Here is a 20,470-nt window from a genome sequence, read left to right as displayed (position 1 = left end):
GCAATGCGAAATAAAAGGCAGAATCTGTCAAAACAGAACAGTTCGTATTGACGAATTTTATCGAGGCACCAGACTTGCTCAAATGAAAATGCTCAAATTGAATGAAAGTTGTGTACATATCTGAGGATCACTCACGTAAATTGGCATAATTTTCTGAGTTACCTACAGTGAATTTTGCCCAGATTCGTGACAGCAAAGAAATCTGTTTCTGCGCAGTAATCCAAATCTAGTATGAACTTTTCTATCAACGACTTTACTTGGCACAACAAAACACTAAACTAAGATAAGGAGAGGTTGCTACAGTAGTAAACAACTTCCAAGACACAAAATAAAAACAAAGTACTGTAGTAAAAACATGGGTTGTCTCCCATAAGCGCTTTTCTTTAACGCCTTTCAGCTAGGCGCAGAAAGTGTGTATCAAGTATTATCAAGAGACGAAGTGTCAACATCATAATTTGTTTTAATAATAGAATCAAAAGGTAACTTCATTCTCTTTCTAGGGAAGTGTTCCATACCTTTCTTGAGAGTAAATTGATATTTAATATTACCTTCCTTCATATCAATGATAGCACCAACAGTTCGAAGAAAAGGTCTTCCCAATATAATGGGACAAGATGCATTGCATTCAATATCCAAGACAACAAAATCAACGGGGACAAGGTTATTGTTAACGGTAATGCGAACATTATCAAGTTTCCCCAAAGGTTTCTTTGTAGAATGGTCAGCAAGATTAACATCCAAATAACAATTTTTCAGCGGTGGCAAGTCAAGCATATTATAAATTTTCTTAGGCATAACGGAAATACTTGCACCAAGATCACATAAAGCATTACAATCAAAATCTTTAATCTTCATCTTAATGATGGGCTCCCAACCATCCTCTAGCTTCCTAGGAATAGAAGCTTCGCGTTCCAATTTCTCTTCTCTAGCTTTTATGAGAGCATTTGTAATATGTTTCGTGAAAGCCAAATTTATAGCACTAGCATTAGGACTCTTAGCAAGTTTTTGTAAGAACTTTATAACTTCAGAGATGTGGCAATCATCAAAATTTAAACCATTATAATCTAACGCAATGGGATCATCATCCCCAATGTTGGAAAAAATTTCAACAGTTTTATCACAGGCAATTTTAGCAGTTTTAGCAGTTTCAGGCAGTTTTTCGCGCTTTGCATTAGAAGTGGAAATATTGCTAACACCAATTCTTTTATTAGTATTAGTAGGAGGTGCAGCAACTTGTGTAGCATTAGCATTACTAGTGGTGGTAATAGTCCAAACTTTAGCTATATTATCTTCTTTTTCATTTTCTTCTCTTTCCCACCTAGCACGCAATTCGGCCATTAATCCTATATTCTCATTAATTCTAACTTGGATGGCATTCGCTGTAGTAACAATTTTATTATGATGATTTTCATTAGGCATAACTTTCGATTTCAAAAGATCAACATCAGCAACAAGACTATCGACTTTAGAAGCAAGTATATCAATTTTCCCAAGCTTTTCTTCAACAGATTTGTTAAAAGCAGTTTGTGTCTAATAAATTCTTTAAGCATGGCTTCAAGTCCAGGGGGTGTGTTCCTATTATTGTTGTAAGAATTCCCATAAGAATTACCATAGCCGTTGCCATTATTATAAGGATATGGCCTATAGTTGTTACTAGAATTGTTCCGGTAAGCATTGTTGTTGAAATTATTATTTTTAATGTAGTTTACATCAACATGTTCTTCTTGTGCAACCAATGAAGCTAACGGAACATTATTAGGATCAACATTAGGCCTACCATTCACAAGCATAGATATAATAGCATCAATCTTATCACTCAAGGAAGAGGTTTCTTCGACAGAATTTACCTTCTTACCTTGTGGGGCTCTTTCCGTGTGCCATTCAGAGTAGTTGATCATCATATTATCAAGAAGCTTTGTTGCTTCACCAAGAGTGATGGACATAAAGGTACCTCCAGCAGCTGAATCCAATAGGTTCCGCGAAGAAAAATTCAGTCCTGCATAAAAGGTTTGGATGATCATCCAAGTGGTCAGTCCATGGGTTGGGCAATTTTTAACCAAAGATTTTATTCTTTCCCATGCTTGTGCAACATGCTCAGTATCTAATTGTTTAAAATTCATTATGCTACTCCTCAAAGATATAATTTTAGCAGGGGGATAATATCTACCAATAAAAGCATCCTTGCATTTAGTCCATGAATCAATACTATTCTTAGGCAGAGATAGCAACCAATCTTTAGCTCTTCCTCTTAATGAGAAAGGGAACAATTTTAATTTTATAATGTCACCATCTACATCTTTATATTTTTGCATTTCACACAATTCAACAAAATTATTGAGATGGGCGGCAGCATCATCAGAACTAACACCAGAAAATTGCTCTCGCATAACAAGATTTAGTAAAGCAGGTTTAATTTCAAAGAATTCTGCTGTAGTAGCAGGTGGAGCAATAGGTGTGCATAAGAAATCATTATTATTTGTGGTTGTGAAGTCACACAACTTAGTATTTTCAGGAGTACCCATTTTAGCAACAGTAAATAAAACAAACTAGATAAAGTAAATGCAAGTAACTAATTTTTTTGTGTTTTTGATATAGAGTGCAAGATAGTAAATAAAGTAAAACTAGCAACTAATTTTTTTGTATTTTGATTTAGTGCAGCAAACAAAGTAATAAGTAAAACTAAGCAAGACAAAAACAAAGTAAAGAGATTGGGATGTGGAGACTCCCCTTGCAGCGTGTCTTGATCTCCCCGGCAACGGCGCCAGAAATTTAGCTTGACTCGCGTACAGCACGCGACCGTTGGGAACCCCAAGTGGAAGGTGTGATGCGTACAGCAGTAAGTTTCCCTCAGTTAGAAACCAAGGTTTATCGAACCAGTAGGAGTCAAGAAGCACGTTGAAGGTTGATGGCGGCGAGATGTAGTGCGGCGCAACACCAGGGATTCCGGCGCCAACGTGGAACCTGCACAACACAAACCAAGTACTTTGCCCCAACGAAACAGCGAGGTTGTCAATCTCACCGGCTTGCTGTAACAAAGGATTAGATGTATAGTGTGGATGATGATTGTTTGCAGAAAACAGTAGAACGGTATTGCAGTAGATTGTATTTCAGTAAAGAGAATTGGACCGGGGTCCACAGTTCACTAGAGGTGTCTCTCCCATAAGATAAACAGCATGTTGGGTGAACAAATTACAGTTGGGCAATTGACAAATAAAGAGGGCATGACCATGCACATACATATTATGATGAGTATAGTGAGATTTAATTGGGCATTACGACAAAGTACATAGACCGCTATCCAGCATGCATCTATGCCTAAAAAGTCCACCTTCAGGTTATCATCCGAACCCCCTCCAGTATTAAGTTGCTAACAACAGACAATTGCATTAAGTATTGCGCGTAATGTAATCAGTAACTACATCCTCGAACATAGCACCAATGTTTTATCCCTAGTGGCAACAGCACATCCATAATCTTAGAGATTTCTGTCACTTCCCCAGATTCACGGAGACATGAACCCACTATCGAGCATAAATACTCCCTCTTGGAGTTACAAGCATCTACTTGGCTAGAGCATCTACTAGTAACGGAGAGCATGCAAGATCATAAACAACACATAGACATAACTTTGATAATCAACATAACAAGTATTCTCTATTCATCGGATCCCAACAAACACAACATATAGAATTACAGATAGATGATCTTGATCATGTTCGGCAGCTCACAAGACCCGACAATTAAGCACAATGGGGAGAAGACAACCATCTAGCTACTGCTATGGACCCATAGTCCAGGGGTAGACTACTCACACATCACTCCGGAGGCGACCATGGCGGCGTAGAGTCCTCCGGGAGATGATTCCCCTCTCCGGCAGGGTGCCGGAGGCGATCTCCTGAATCCCCCGAGATGGGATTGGCGGCGGCGGCGTCTCTGGAAGGTTTTCCGTATCGTGGCTCTCGGTACTGGGGGTTTCGCGACGAAGGCTATTTGTAGGCGGAAGGGCAGGTAAAGGGGCGTCATGAGGGGCCCACACCATAGGTCGGCGCGGCCAAGGCTTGGGCCGCGCCGCCCTATGGTGTCGCCACCTCGTGGCCCCACTTCGTCTCCTCTTCGGTCTTCTGGAAGCTTCGTGGCAAAATAGGACCCTAGGCGTTGATTTCGTCCAATTCCGAGAATATTTCCTTACTAGGATTTCTGAAACCAAAAATAGCAGAAAACAGCAACTGGCACTTCGGCATCTTGTTAATAGGTTAGTTCCAGAAAATGCACGATTATGACATAAAGTGTGCATAAAACATGTAGATATCATCAATAATGTGGCATGGAACATAAGAAATTATCGATACGTCGGAGACGTATCACATTCCCATGGGATTTTTATAAGCAGTACTATAAGCCCATAGTGCATCCTTCAATTTACTAGCCCAATTCTTTCTAGTTTTATTAACAGTCTTTTCCAAGATAGATTTAATCTCTCTATTTGATAATTCTACTTGCCCACTAGTTTGAGGATGATAAGCGGAAGCAATTCTATGATTAGCAAGAGTTTTTCTAAAACCACCATGAATAAAATGAGAACCTCCATCAGTCATAATATATCTAGGAACTCCAAATCTAGGAAAAATAATATCTAAAAGCATTCTCAAAGAGGTCTCACCATCAGCACTTTTTGTAGGTATAGCTTCCACCCAATTAGTAACATACTCAACAGCAACAAGTATATGAGTGTTACCTTCTGAAGAGGGAAAAGGTCCCATGAAGTCAAATCCCCAACAATCGAACGGTTCAATAACAAGAGTATAATTCATAGGCATTTCATTGCGTCTAGAGATATTACCAACCCTTTGACATTCATCACAAGATAAAATAAACTTCCTTGCATCTTTGAAGAGAGTTGGCCAATAAAAACCTGATTGTAGAACCTTTTGCGCGGTTCTATCTCCGGCGTGATGTCCTCCATAAGCACTACCATGACATTTACTCAATATCTCTTGTTGTTCATATTCGGGAACACATCTTCGCAGAATACCATCCACTCCTTCTTTATATAAGTGTGGGTCATCCCATAAATAATGCCTCAAGTCATAAAAGAATTTCCTCCTTTGCTGAGCTGAAAAGGTTGGAGGCAAGTACTTGGAAACAATAAAGTTAGCATAATCAGCATACCAAGGACCGTCTCGCGAGCTCACCTTTATTACAGCCAATTGTTCATTTGGAAAACTATCATTAACAGGAACAGGATCATAAGCAATATTTTCCAATCTAGACAAATTATCAGCAACAGGATTATCAGCACCTTTCCTATCTACAATATGCAAATCAAATTCTTGCAACAGAAGTACCCATCTAATAAGCCTTGGCTTAGCATCTTTCTTTTGCATAAGGTATCTGATTGCAGCATGATCAGTATGAATTGTAACTTTTGAATCAACAATATAAGATCTAAACTTATCACAAGCAAAGACTACAGCTAAAAATTCCTTTTCAGTAGTAGCATAATTTCTTTGAGCAGCATCAAGGGTTTTACTAGCATAATGAATAACATTCAATTTTTTATTTACTTGCTGTCCAAGAACAGCGCCTACAGCAAAATCACTAGCATCACACATAATTTCAAATGGTAAGTTCCAATCAGGAGGTTCAACTATAGGAGCAGATGTTAAGGCTTTCTTTAGAGTTTCAAAAGCTTCCTTACAATCATCATCAAAAACAAAAGGTACATCTTTTTGAAGAAGATTAGTAAGACGCTTTGAAATCTTGGAGAAGTCCTATAAAACCTAGCATGACCAAGAACACTACGAATACCTTTAACATCCCTAGGATAGGGCATCTTCTCAATTGCTTCAACTTTAGCTCTATCAACTTCAATACCTCTCTCGGAAATTTTATGTCCCAATACAATTCCTTCATTAACCATAAAGTGGCATTTCTCCCAATTAAGAACAAGGTTAGTTTCTTCACATCTCTGCAAAACTTTATCAAGGTTCCGCACGCAATTATCAAAAGAATTCCCATAGACAGAAAAATCATCCATGAATACCTCTACAATACTCTCGCAAAAGCCATGAAAAATAGCAGACATGCATCTTTGAAAAGTAGAAGGAGCATTACATAAACCAAAAGGCATACGTCTATAAGCATAAGTTCCATAGGGACAAGTGAAAGTGGTTTTCTCTTGATCCTTAGTTTTAACAGCAATTTGTGAAAACCCAGAATAACCATCAAGAAAGCAAAAATGAGTATTTTTAGATAACCTTTCTAACATTTGATCAATAAAAGGCAAAGGGTAATGATCGTTTTTAGTAACCTTATTAACTTTTCGATAATCAATGCACATTCTATACCCTACAACTACTCTTTGAGGTATGAGCTCATCATTATCATTAGGCACAACAGTCATTCCTCATTTCTTAGGAACACAATGCACAGGACTAACCCATCTACTATCAGCAATAGGATATATAATACCAGCTTCAAGAAGTCTTAATACCTCATTTCTTACCACATCCTTCATCTTAGGAATTAGACGACGCTGAGGTTCAACAACAGGCTTTGCATCATCTTCCATATTAATGGCATGTTGGCAAATAGAGGGAGAAATCCCCTTCAAGTCATCAAGAGTGTAGCCAATAGCACCTCGGTGTTTCTTCAATATTTCCAATAACCTTTCTTCTTCAAACTCTGTAAGCTTAGAACTAATAATAACAGGATATATTTTATTATCATCAATATGAGCATATTTAAGATTATCAGACAATGGTTTTAAATCAAAGACAGGATCTCCCTTTGGTGGTGGTGTTGTACCCAGATCTTCCACCGGTAAATCATGCTTAAGAATAGGTTGACGAAGGAAAATTTCATCAAGCTCATCTCTTTCTTCCCTAAAAACTTCACTCTCACTATTCTCCAAATGTTGCTGCAAGGGATTATTAGGAGCAAGAACAATAGATGCACACTGTTCAACTTTAAAATCATTATTAGGCAAATCAACTTAATAATGTCATGGTAGTGCTTATGGAGGACATCACGCCGGAGAAAGAACCGCGCAAAAGGTTCTACAATCAGGTTTTTATTGGCCGACCCTCTTCAAAGATGCAAGGAAGTTTATTTTATCTTGTGATGAATGCCAAAGGGTTGGTAATATCTCTAGACGCAATGAAATGCCGATGAATTATACTCTTGTTATTGAACCGTTCGATTGTTGGGGATTTGACTTCATGGGACCTTTTCCCTCTTCAGAAGGTAACACTCATATACTTGTTGCTGTTGATTATATTACTAAATGGGTGGAAGCCATACCTACAAAAAGTGCTGATGGTGAGACCTCTTTAAGAATGCTTCTAGATATTATTTTTCCTAGATTTGGAGTTCCTAGATATATTATGACTGATGGAGGTTCTCATTTTATTCATGGTGGTTTTAGAAAAACTCTTGCTAAATATGGTATTAATCATCGAATTGCTTCCGCTTATCATCCTCAAACTAGTGGGCAAGTAGAATTATCAAATAGAGAGATTAAATCTATCTTGCAAAAGACTGTTAATAAAACTAGAAAGAATTGGGCTAGTAAATTGAAGGATGCACTTTGGGCTTATAGAACTGCTTATAAAAATCCCATGGGAATGTCACCTTATAAAATGGTTTATGGGAAAGCTTGTCATTTACCTTTAGAACTAGAGCACAAAGCTTATTGGGCTGTTAGAGAATTAAATAAAGATCCTAAACTTGCCGGTAATAAGAGGTTGTTGCAATTGAGTTCTCTAGATGAATGGAGAAGTGAAGCCTATGAAAATGCTAAACTCTTTAAAGAGAAAGTTAAGAAATGGCATGATAGAAGGATTATCAAAAGAGAATTTAATATTGGGGATAAAGTCCTATTGTATCGGTCTCGTCTCAGATTCTTTGCAGGGAAATTACTCTCGAAATGGGAAGGACCATATGTTGTTGAGGAGGTGTATCGTTCAGGAGCAATTAAAATTAGCTCTCTCCAAGGCAATGATACGCAAGTGGTGAATGGACAAAGACTCAAGCATTATATCTCAGGTGATTCCTATAATGTTGATGTTGATATTATTCAAGTGGAAACACCGGAGGCTTTCATCAAAGGACAAGTTGACAGTCCGCCAGAACTCGACTTTGAATAGGTAACAGTACTGGTAATGAAAAGTTCGCAACTTACTTTCCGAACAATATTTTTGCCGTTTTTGGAAAATATGAAAAATTACGAGATCGAAACGGAGTGGAAAAGACGCACGAGGGCGTGCCACCATAGGCCGGCGCGGGCCCCAGCTAGGCCGCGCCGCCCTATGAGCTGGCCGCCTCGTCGCCCCTTTCCGACTCTGGTTTGACCTGGTACTTTCCTTTTGTCATGAAATTTTTTGCTATATAATCCCCCGGACCCCTGGAGGTCCGTATATCGTTTTCTCGACATGTTTCGTTTTGAGTTGTTTCTGCCAGGATTTGTTTTCAATCTAGGAGCACCATGGCCTCCAACAACAAGGGCAAGGGGCTTTTGGAGGAGGAAGTGAGAAGGGTGTCGTCAAAACAAGAGCAGCAAGCCGTTGGGAGTAAGCAAATCTTGGTGGGATCTGTTGACACTCGACGTTCTTTCTCTCATAACTTGCAGGGATCCTTACCAACTGCTCTTAGCCTCGACTCTTTCCCCGTGTTGGAAGAAGCTCTGCGGACTACCGATGAGTTTTGTGATCGATACCGGGCTCTAAGAAGAGAAGTGGAAATACTCCAGGAAGAAAATTACCGTCTCCGTAGGATGCTGGAATACTACCTGATTCCCATCACAAGGTCACTATCGCCAACTTCAGATAACAATGAACATCTTCGAGTCTTAGTGCAGAATTGCCAAGCTGAGAAACTGAAGCTGAAGGAGATCTGTAAGAAGCGCGGGAGGAATTCATCACCACCATCGCCAAAGGAGTAATTCATCATCGGTATTGGCATCCCCTTGGTTTGTTCCAAGCTTGGGGGAGTGCCGCGGTATCACATCATCACTACCTTTTACTTTTTATCGTCAAGTAGAGTCATATCATGAGTAGGGAAGTTATCATATAAGATGGGTTGCAGTTTGGAAGTATCTCTCCTTTAGTTGGTTATCTATGTATCCCTTGGTGTGAGTTATCGTTATGGAATATTAATGAGAAGTCTTATCATTTACATATTGCACATCTTATTTTAGTTTGCAATCTCTATTATATGATTTACCTTGTTGCTAGTATTGGTATCACTTTGGGAGCGTTGAATAAATCTATTTGGTTTTGGCAAACTTAGCATTGGTCAATAGCAACAACACTTTGAGGTTTAAGTAGAAAAGAGAAATACATGTAGTTGTTTCATTGTCTTTCTTTCTTGTTAGCTCATAGCTTATTATTTTGAAGTTAAAACTGTTTGTGCTTACAAGGAAGATGCATGATTATCTCTATCGCATGTATATTTGTTTGTTTCCTTCAACTCATATGCTTGCTAATTAACCTTGCTAGCCAAAGACCTGTACTGAGAGGGAATACTTCTCGTGCATCCAAACCTTAATCCAAACCTATGCCATTTGTGTCCACCATATCTACCAACTACATGGTATTTCCTGCCATTCCAAGTAAATACTTCGTGTGCTACCTTTAAACAATTCAAAATTTACTATCCCTTATTTGTGTCAATGTTTTATAGCTCATGAGGAAGTATGTGGTGTTTTATCTTTCAATCTTGTTGGGCAACTTTCACCAATGGACTAGTGGCTTCATCCGCTTATCCAATAATTTTGCAAAACGAGCTGCCAATGGGATTCCCAGTCCCGAATTAATTAAACTAAATAGACACTCCTCCATGGTATGTGATTGATGGACGGCACCCGAAGGATTCGGTTAGCCATAGCTTGTGTAAGCAAAGGTTGGGGGAGTGTCATCATAATAAAACTAAAATAAAAAGGCACTCCTTCATGGTATGAGATTGTTGGCAGGCACCCGAGGATTCGGTTAGCCATGGTTTGTGAAAGAAAGGTTGGAAGGAGTGCCACACAAAATAAAAATAAAATGGGAGCCGCTCTTTGAAGGTTGTCTGGCAAGGGGGTTAGAGTACTCGCTACCAGTCGTTGACAACAACAAACACCTCTCAAAATATTACTTTTATTCTCTTTATATGATTTCAAAACTGAAAAGCTCTAGCACATGATTTAATCCCTGCTTCCCTCTGCGAAGGACCTGTCTTTTACTTTATGTTGAGTCAGTAAACCTATTTCCCTCCATCTCAAGCAAGCATTTGAGTAGTTGTGATCAAACCATTATATTGTGATTTGCTTCATCATGCCTTTTATTCTTCCTTATTTAGTACAAGTTTTATCTGAATGAATATAGCTTTGCAAGTTATCAATGATCATGAGGAGACTATTATGATTGAGTATGCAAGTTGTGCCATATAAACTTTAACATGAGAGCACTGCTCAATGAGATAAGTATAATCTGTTAATTGTTCTCTGACCAAGAACGAAGTTTGCCATCACCAACTATGATTTCTTATGCACCTTTATTTGTGATTACCTTATACTTGTTTCAAGTTGAGTCATATGAGGAAGTTGTTTACTGGAATGTCTTGTGTTAATGAATATGATGCTTCTTGTCCGTATTTTATTTATCAACTCTTCACTCCATAAACATGTGGTCCTGTTTACTGAGTTCAGTTTCGCTTGGGGACAAGCGAAGTCTAAGCTTGGGGGGAGTTGATACGTCCAATTTGCATCACTATTTTGTATCATAATTTGCTGTTATTCATTGATATATTTCATATTTGGACATAATACTTATGTTATTTCATCTATTTTGCATGTTTCGTCATTATTGGAGGATCGAGCACCGGAGCCAGGATTCTGCTGGAAAAAGCACCGTCAGAACGCAATATTTCGGAAGATCGACTGTGGAAGGAAATTATACCAAAAATCCTATTTTTCCAGATGACGAAGGAAGCCAGAAGGGGGAGCCGAGAGGGCCCAAGGTGGGGCCAGACCACAGGCCGGCGCAGCCCATGGCCTGGCCGCGCCACCTGGTGAGGAGGGGCCCCCACGGCCCCTTTCGCCTCCTTTTCTTCGCGAAATCCTTCGTCCCGAAGACCTAAGCCACAGAGGGTACCTCGCGAAGAGTTACAGCCGCCTCTGCGGGGCGGAGAACACCAGAGAGAAAAGAGCTCTCCGGCGGCTGAGATCCGCCGGGGAAATTCCCTCCGGGAGGGGGAAATCGACGCCATCGTCACCGTCATCGAGCTGGACATCATCTCCATCACCATCATCATCATCTCCATCACCATCACCGCCGTCTCCACCGCTGGACATCGTCACCGCCGTAACAATTTGGGTTTGATCTTGATTGTTTGATAGGGGAAACTCTCCCGGTATCGATTTCTACTTGTTGTTGATGCTATTGAGTGAAACCGTTGGACCAAGGTTTATGTTCAGATTGTTATTCACCATCATATCACCTCTGATCATGTTCCATATGATGTCTCGTGAGTAGTTCGTTTAGTTCTTGAGGACATGGGTGAAGTCTAAATGTTAGTAGTGAATTATGGTTGAGTAATATTCAATGTTATGATATTTAAGTTGTGGTGTTATTCTTCTAGTGGTGTCGTGTGAACGTCGACTACACGACACTTCACCTTTATGGGCCTAGGGGAATGCATCTTGTACTCGTTTGCCAATTGCGGGGTTGCCGGAATGACAGAAACCTAAACCCCCGTTGGTATATCGATGCAGGAGGGATAGCAGGATCTCAGAGTTTAAGGCTGTGGTTAGATTTATTCTTAATTACTTTCTTGTAGTTGCGGATGCTTGCAAGGGGTATAATCACAAGTATGTATTAGTCCTAGGAAGGGCGGTACATTAGCATAGGTTCACCCACACAACACTTATCAAAACAATGAAGATTAATTAGCCATATGTAGCGAAAGCACTAGACTAAAATCCCGTGTGTCCTCGAGAACGTTTGGTCATTATAAGTAAACAAACCGGCTTGTCCTTTGTGCTAAAAAGGATTGGGCCACTCACTGCAATTGTTACTCTCGCACTTTATTTACTCGTACTTTATTCATCTGTTACATCGAAACCCCCTGAATACTTGTCTGTGAGCATTTACAGTGAATCCTTCATCGAAACTGCTTGTCAACACCTTCTGCTCCTCGTTGGGATCGACATTCTTACTTATCGAAAATACTACGATACACCCGCTATACTTGTGGGTCATCAGCCATGTCTTGTTCTTCTTTAGCACCAAGACTGGGTTTGCCAGCCATTTTGGGTGTTTGATTTCTATGATGAAGCCGGCGGCGAGTAGCCAGTTCACCTCTTAGGCGATTGCGCGCCATCGCTCTTCGCCCACGGGGCGCATCGCCTACCTAACAGGGTGTGCGGAGGGGTCGACGTGTAATTTGTGCTCAGCAAGTTCTCTCGGGACACCCGGCATGTCAGACGGTTTCCATGCAAAGATATCTCGATTCTCACGGAGGAACTTGATGAGCGCTCTTTCCTGTTGGGCGGACAGGCCCGTCCCAATGGTAACTTGCCTACTCGAATCATTCTCTACAAGATCTACTTGGCGAGTGTCGGTTGTAGGCTTGAAGGTTGCTGCGGACGAGTCGAGCTCAGTCGGCTTCTCCAGGATGGCGGGGTTGTTGCGGTCGACTGGGTACTTGGTGAGCTCGGTGGTGTTGTTGTGTTCGTCGGCGATGACGGCGTCGGCGAGCTTGGCGCTGCTATCCTCGCATTCCAGTGCCATCTCCGGGTCACCGTGGACGGTGATGACGCCCCGGGGCCCAGGCATCTTCATCATGTTGTAGGCGTAGTGAGGTGCGGCCATGAACCGAGCGAACGCCTGTCGGCCGATCACGCAGTGGTAGGGGCTGCGGAAGTTGACCACCTCGAACGTTATCCGCTCAGTGCGGTAGTTCACAGGTGTGCCGAAGGTGACTGGCAGCATGACCTTGCCGATCGGGAAGTCCTTTCGCCCAGGGACGATGCCATGGAACGTGACCTTGGTGCGTTCAAGGCGTGAGTCAGGCAAGCCGAGCCGCTGGAAGGTCTCGTAGTATAGAATGTTGATGGAGCTTCCTCCATCCATCAGTATTTTTGGCAGCCAGTAGTCGGCTACCTTGGGCCTGACGACTAGCGCCACTCGGCCGGAGTACTCAATGCGAGGAGCATGGTCTTCGCGACTCCATGTGATGATCTGCTCGGACCAGTTGAGCCATCGGGGAACGTCGAGGATGACCGCATGTACCACCATCGCCCTTGTGAGGACCTTCCTGTCCCGGCGATCGCCGACTCCGGTGAAGGTATGGAGTGAGCCGGCGCTGCGACCGAACCCGTCTCCCTTGTGCTGATCTTGATCCTTGGCGCGGTCTTTGTGTTGGTTGCCTCCATCGGTCTCCTTGGCGCGGCGGGCCTTCTCTATTTGCTTCAGGGAATAACAGTTCCCCGTCGTATGTGTTGAGGGCTTGCCCTCCCTGCTGTGGTAGATGCACGGGGCGTCCAGCAGACTGCGGGCATCGAAGCGTTTGGGCTGGGGTCGATCCTCCCGTGGCGCGCGGTTGTCGCGTCGGAAGGATTTTGGTTCGCGCTGTTCATAATCGGCGTTGGACTCCAGTTCGGTGTGTCCACACCGTCGGTGCTGCGCTTGCCGTTGCTGGACCGACCGCCAAACCGGTAGTCGCCGCGGCGAGTGTCGGCGTGAGTGGGGCGGCGATTGCGCCGCTGCCCGTACTCGTCGTCTGAGTCGACTGTGGGATCTTCGTCGGCGTAGCGCAGGGCGATGTCGAAGAGCTCGGCAATTGAGATGTTTTCTCTGCTAACGCGGCGGAGTTTGGCGCTGAGTAGTTCATACCGGCAGCACCACCGGAAGCAGTAGATCGCCGTGTCCGTGCTGATGCCGCTGGAGGTCGTCCACATGTCCTGCCAGCGCTGCACCCATCGGGGAGTCGACTCGCGCGGGCCCTGGATACAGCGATCCAGGTCTTCTATGGTGGTCGCGCGGGTATACGCGCTGGCGAAGTGCTGGATGAACGCGGCACGAGCTTCTTCCTAGGAGTCGATGCTGTTTGCGGTGAGGGTGTTGAACCAATGGTGATTTACACCGTCCATCATGAGAGGCAAGTAACGTGCCGCGAGCAACTCATAGTGGCCTTGGATGCCCATCGCCATGGCGTACGAGTCGATCCAGACCGTGGGGTCGATGTGAGTATCAGACTTCTCGATGTCGCGGGGCCCCTTGAACCCTACGGGGTAAGGCTCGCCTCTGATCATCGGGCCAAAACAGGCGGGGCCGACTCGATTGAAAGCGCTCTGGCGCGGGAGTTCGTCGGCGTAGCGGTCGTTCATGCGGTTTCGCGCCCGCCATTCTTGATCGTTGACGATGTGGGTGCGCGCGTCGATGGGCTGCCCGTTGGCGGCGACCATCACTCGCGCGGGGCGCGGCTCGATTCGGTTGTTAGTCGAGTGGGCCGCGCGTGGCGCTGGTGGCGGGCGGTTGTTGACGTTGGCGACCGCGCGGGTTGCCGCTCCTGAAGAAGCTGCGCAGCTAGCGGATGAGCGCGAGTAGAGTCGCCCTTGTGAGTCGGCGGCGGCGTGTTGCTGCTCCAAGGCCTTGGCGACTAGGGCCTCAGCGTGCTGGACGAGGATCGCGACGTCTCCCGTTTCAGGGAGTCTTGCAAGGACAGCTTGAGCGGCTGCGACGTTGTCGGCCAGAGACGAGTGTAGGGGTAGGCCATTGGCGTCGACTTCCGCCAGGGGAACTTCGGGTGGTGGTGGTGGTGGTGGTGGCGGTGGTGCTCCATGCGCGGTCCTGCCGGCGGCAGCCCGACTTCCTTCGGGGATGTCGGGGTTCTGGACTCGGGCGGTCCGGACTTCTCCGTCTGGGTCGTCGAAGTTGAGACGCGCACTGGGGAAGTCGTGCGCACGGGTGCGCTCCATGCGCAGGCGATTGCGTTGTTGGCAATAGTGAGACACAGCTCTCACCTCGTCTTGCTCGAGGCGGAATTTCTGCCGCTCGGTGAGCTCCTTCTTCCTCTGTTCTTCAAGGGCCGCCCGATGCGCCTCAATATCGGTCGCATTGGCGGTTGCAGGGAGGGGTGTGGTGAAGGCGTCATTCAGAGGTATTTCCTCACCTCCCGCCATGAAGATGGCGATTGGATACTGGTAGTGCGGGGCCTCGACGGAGTCCGACTCGGAGTCGCTGCCGAAGAGAGAGAGAGAGAGAACAGAGTCGTCCTCGAAGTCACTCGGGTGAGAGACTGGGGAGATGGAGTCCTTGAACGACGCCGCGGTGATGGAACCGGCGACTGACGATGCGGCGGTGGATCCAGCGACTGATGCCGCGACGGTGGATTCGGCGACGGATGCCGCGATGGTGGAGTCGGCGACTGATGCAGCGACGATGGATTCGGCGACTAGCGCCGTGGCCGCCGAGTCGGCGTCGTCCTCCAGGGCCAGCTCGGCTTCAACGTACACTTCGCCGGTGATCGGGAGAGTAGCAGTGAGGAGTTGGCCCGGCGCGAAGGGGTCGTGCGGTCGACCGGGACGAGGCTCGGTGGGGTCGCTGACACCGGCGAGCCCGACGAAGAGGTTGATCGTGTCGATCGGCACCATCCAAGCGTGCTCGAGGGGCGATGAGGCCGGCCGGTAGGTGCTTGGCTGGATGTGGAAGAAGTTGCCTGTGGCGATCATCCTGCCAGAAGCGACCGGCCGTTGTATTGGCGAGTAGGGCCTCGCCGCAGCTCGGAGGCTTGATGTCCCATGCCCCACGGTGGGCGCCACTGTCGTGGATATGACCACGGCAGATGCTACAGGGGGTAGCACTTCATTGATGCGGGGGCAAGGGAACATTGCCATCTGCGGATCGAGGTGCAAGGGACGCAAGGTTTTACCCAGGTTCAGCCCCTCCGGAGAGTAAAAGGCCTACGTCCTGCTAGATCTTATTGCTCAGTGGAGAATTACAATGGGGGGCTCAGTCGGCGCTACGCCCAGAGCTTACAATGAGGAGATTGGATCTCAGATGAAGTGGCGTCTAGGGTTTAGCCCGGGGGTTTATATATCCACCCCCGATCTAGGGTTACATGAGGATAACTCTGAATCGTATCAGTTGCTACTAATCCGGGATTCGCCACACCTCCTGCAAGTAAACTTCTTATCCAGCCGCACAGATCTTCTCCCTGGGACCTTGGCCCAGTCGCCTTAGGGTCCAGTCGCTCGGGCGACTGGCGATCCACCTGGGCCTCCGTCTTTATGGCGAGTGGGACTGGCGACCCACCCCCTATGGGCATATCCCCATCAGTAGTCCCCGAGCGCGGTGGTGATGAGACGCGGATCCAGAGCGGGTCTCGAAGGGACACGGTGATGGGTTAAGGTGAATCGCCATTGGGCTCCCAAAGAGGAAGTTACCAGTCCGCTGCCAGTCTCCAATCGCCAGAGCTTGATCAGCCAGTCGGCATATGACAGTCGGCGCTAGCCAATCGTCGTCTGACAGTCGTCGTAGGCCAGTCGGTGCAGACCCACCGCGGAGACACGTGGAAGAGCCAACGGCTAGATTTCACGTTGACCAAGGCGCGAACCGTTTGCATGTTGTTGACCGTTGGGACATACATGTTCTTTGGTTTAGGCACCTTAGAGACATACATGAACTTTTGCTCCTTACCTACATAAGCTTTCTCCTTAAACTTAAGAGAAGAAAAAGTTGAACCCAAGGTTCCCATAGCTTCTTCAATTTCACCAATCCTATGGGTTTAATTATCATGGCTAGCACAAGTTTCTAAGACAGCAATTCTTTCATTAATTCCTCCTAGAGATTTATCAAGTTTATCAATGTTATCAAGTAATATTCCCAATTTAGTCTCAACACTTGGAAGATTTTTCTCTATGTCCTCCAACTTTTTCATGACATCTTCAAGAGAGATTTCAATTTTAGCTTCATTAACAGGTGGTATTCCAACTATACTCTCAATAATGCAACTAGCTTCTAAAGTAGGAGTGCCTAGGAAATTACCTCCCGCAAGTGTATCAAGAACATACCTATTCCAGCTAGAGATACCAACATAAAAGTTTCTAAGGAGGATAATAGTGGAGTGTTTTTTAGTGCACCTATGATGAGCATCACTAATTCTATACCAAGCATCTTTAAAACTTTCTCCCCCTTGTCGCTTAAACGAACGAACTTCAACTTCAGGATTACTCATTTTAGCAATAATAAAAATAAACTAAGCAAACTAAATTAAGTAAAGTAAAACAAGTAACTAATTTTTTTGTGTTTTTGATATAAAGAAAGCAAACAAAGCAGTAAATAAAATAAAGTAAAGCAAGACAATAAACAAAGTAAAGAGATTGGATGTGAGGGACTCCCCTTGCAGCGTGTCTTGATCTCCCCGGCAACGGCGCCAGAAAAAGAGCTTGATAACGCGTGAAGCACACGTCCGTTGGGAACCCCAAGAGGAAGGTGTGATGCGTACAGCAGCAAGTTTTCCCTCAGTAAGAAACCAAGGTTATCGAACCAGTAGGTGATGAAGGCCACATGAAGGTTGTTGGTGAAGGAGTGTAGTGCGGCGCAACACCAGGGATTCCGGCGCCAACGTGGAACCTGCACAACACAATCAAAATACTTTGCCCCAACTTAACAATGAGGTTGTCAATCTCACCGGCTTGCTGTAAACAAAGGATTAAATGTATGGTGTGGAGAATGATGTTTGTTTGTAAAGAACAGCAAAGAACAATGATTGCAGTAGATTGTATTTCAGATGTAAAAGAATGAACCGGGGTCCACAGTTCACTAGTGGTGTCTCTCCAATAAGAAATAGCATGTTGGGTGAACAAATTACAGTTGGGCAATCGACAAATAGAACAATGAACATACATATCATGATGACTAATATGAGATTTACTTAGGGCATTACGACAAAGAACATAGACCGCTATCCAGCATGCATCTATGCCTAAAAAGTCCACCTTCGGGTTAGCATCTGCACCCCTTCCAGTATTAAGTTGCAAACAACAGAAAATTGCATTAAGTACGGTGCGAAATGTAAACAATACAAATATCCTTAGACAAAGCATTGTTGTTTTATCCCTAGTGGCAACAGCACATTGATACATCTCCAACGTATCTATAATTTCTTATGTTCCATGCTACTTTTATGATGATACACACATGTTTTATACACACTTTATGTCATTATTATGCATTTTCCGAAACTAACCTATTGACAAGATGCCGAAGTGCCAGTTCCTGTTTTCTGCTGTTTTTGGTTTCAGAAATCCTAGTAAGGAAATATTCTCGGAATTGGACGAAATCAAGGCCCACGATCTTATAATTCCACGAAGCTTCCAGAACACCGAAGATGGACCAGAGGGGAGGCCCAGGGCCCCCACACGTGGTGGCGGCGCGGCCAAGGGGGGGCGCGCCCCCCTGATGTGTGGAGCCCCCAGACCCCTTCTGACTTCGTTTCTTCGCCTATATAAGTCGTCGTGACCTAAATCTTCGACACGGATTGATGAAACTCCAGAAAACCTTCCAGAGCCGCCGCCATCGCGAAACTCCAATTCGGGGGACAGAAGTCTCTGTTCCGGCACCCTGCCGGGACGGGGAATTGCCTCCGGAGTCATCTCCATCGACATCACCGCCATCTTCATCGCCATCGCTGCTTCCCATGATGAGGAGGGAGTAGTTCTCCCCCGGGGCTGAGGGCTCTACCGTAGCTATGTGGTTCATCTCTCTCATTGTGATCTAGTTGAATATCATCTATGTGCTACTCTAGTGATGTTATTAAAGTAGTCTATTCCTCCTCCATGATGTAATGTTGACAGTGTGTGCATCATGTAGTACTTGGTATAAGCTATGATTGTGATCTCTTGTAGATTATGAAGTTAACTATTACTATGATAGTATTGATGTGATCTATTCCCCCTTTCATAGCCTGACGGTGATGGTGTGCATGCTATGTTAGTACTCGGTCTAAATTGCAATGGTCTATCATGCACTCTAAGGTTACTTAAATATGAACTCCGGATGTTGTGGAGCTTGTTAACTCCGGCATTGAGGTGCTCTTGTAGCCCTACACAATGAATGGTGTTTGTCATCCAACAAAAGAGTGTAGAGTAGTTTAAGTTATGTGATCAATGTTGAGAGTGTCCACTAGTGAAAGTATGATCCCTAGGCCTTGTTTCTAAGCATCGAATCTATGTTTATTTACTGTTCTGTTGCATGTTTACTCGCTGCCATATTTATTTCAGATTGTTATTACCACTCATTTCTATCCATATTACTTGTATTTCACTATCTCTTCGCCGAACTAGTGCACCTATACATTTGACAAGTGTATTAGGTGTGTTGGGGACACAAGAGACTTCTTGTATCGTGATTGCAGGGTTGCTTGAGAGGGATATATTTGACCTCTTCCTCCCTGAGTTCGATAAACCTTGGGTGATTCATTTAAGGGAAACTTGCTGCTGTTCTACAAACCTCTGCTCTTGGAGGCACAACACTGTCTACAGGAAAAGAAGCCAATCCCAAATTCAATGGAGGCATGAACCCACTATCGAGCATAAATACTCCCTCTTGGAGTCACAAGTATCAACTTGGCCAGAGCCTCTACTAGCAACAGAGAGCATTCAAGATCATAAACAACACATATATGATAGATTGATAATCAACTTGACATAGTATTCCATATTCATCGGATCCCAACAAACACAACATGTAGCATTACAAATAGATGATCTTGGTCATGATAGGCAGCTCACAAGATCTAAACATGATAGCACAAGAGGAGAAGACAACCATCTAGCTACTGCTATGGACCCATAGTCCAAGGATGAACTACTCACGCATCAGTCCGGAGGCGATCATGGTGATGTAGAGTCCTCCGGGTGATGATTCCCCTCTCCGACAGGGTGCCGGAGGCGATCTCATGAATCCCCCGAGATGGGATTGGCGGCGGCGTCTCTGGAACTTACGGAGGGAATAAATAGGCGAAGGGGCAGAGTCGGGAGAGGCTCGAGGGGCCCACACCCTAGGGCGGCGCGCCCCCTTCCTGGCCGCGCCGCCAGGTGGTGTGGGGCCACCTCGACTCTTCTTCGTCTCCTCTTCAGACTTCTGGAAGGCTCCGTGCAAAATAAGACCGTGGGCTTTTGTTTCGTCCAATTCCAAGAATATTTCCTGTGTAAGATTTCTGAAACCAAAAACAGCAGAAAACAGGAACTAGCGCTTCGGCATCTTGTTAATAGGTTAGTGCCGGAAAATGCATAATAATGATATAAAGTGTATATAAAACATGTGAGTATTGTCACAAAACTAGCATGGAACATAAGAAATTATAGATACGTTTGAGACATATCAACCAACATGGCATAGGTTAGGGTCAGTAAAGCAATCGCAGCAGCAGCACATGCACAGCAGCAGCACACGCACGGCAGTAGCAGAGAGCACAGCAACAGCGG

This window comes from Lolium perenne, chromosome 6 (assembly GCF_019359855.2).
Source record: "Lolium perenne isolate Kyuss_39 chromosome 6, Kyuss_2.0, whole genome shotgun sequence".
NCBI classification, from domain to species: Eukaryota; Viridiplantae; Streptophyta; class Magnoliopsida; order Poales; family Poaceae; genus Lolium; species Lolium perenne.
Note: the sequence above shows the minus strand (reverse complement) of the source record.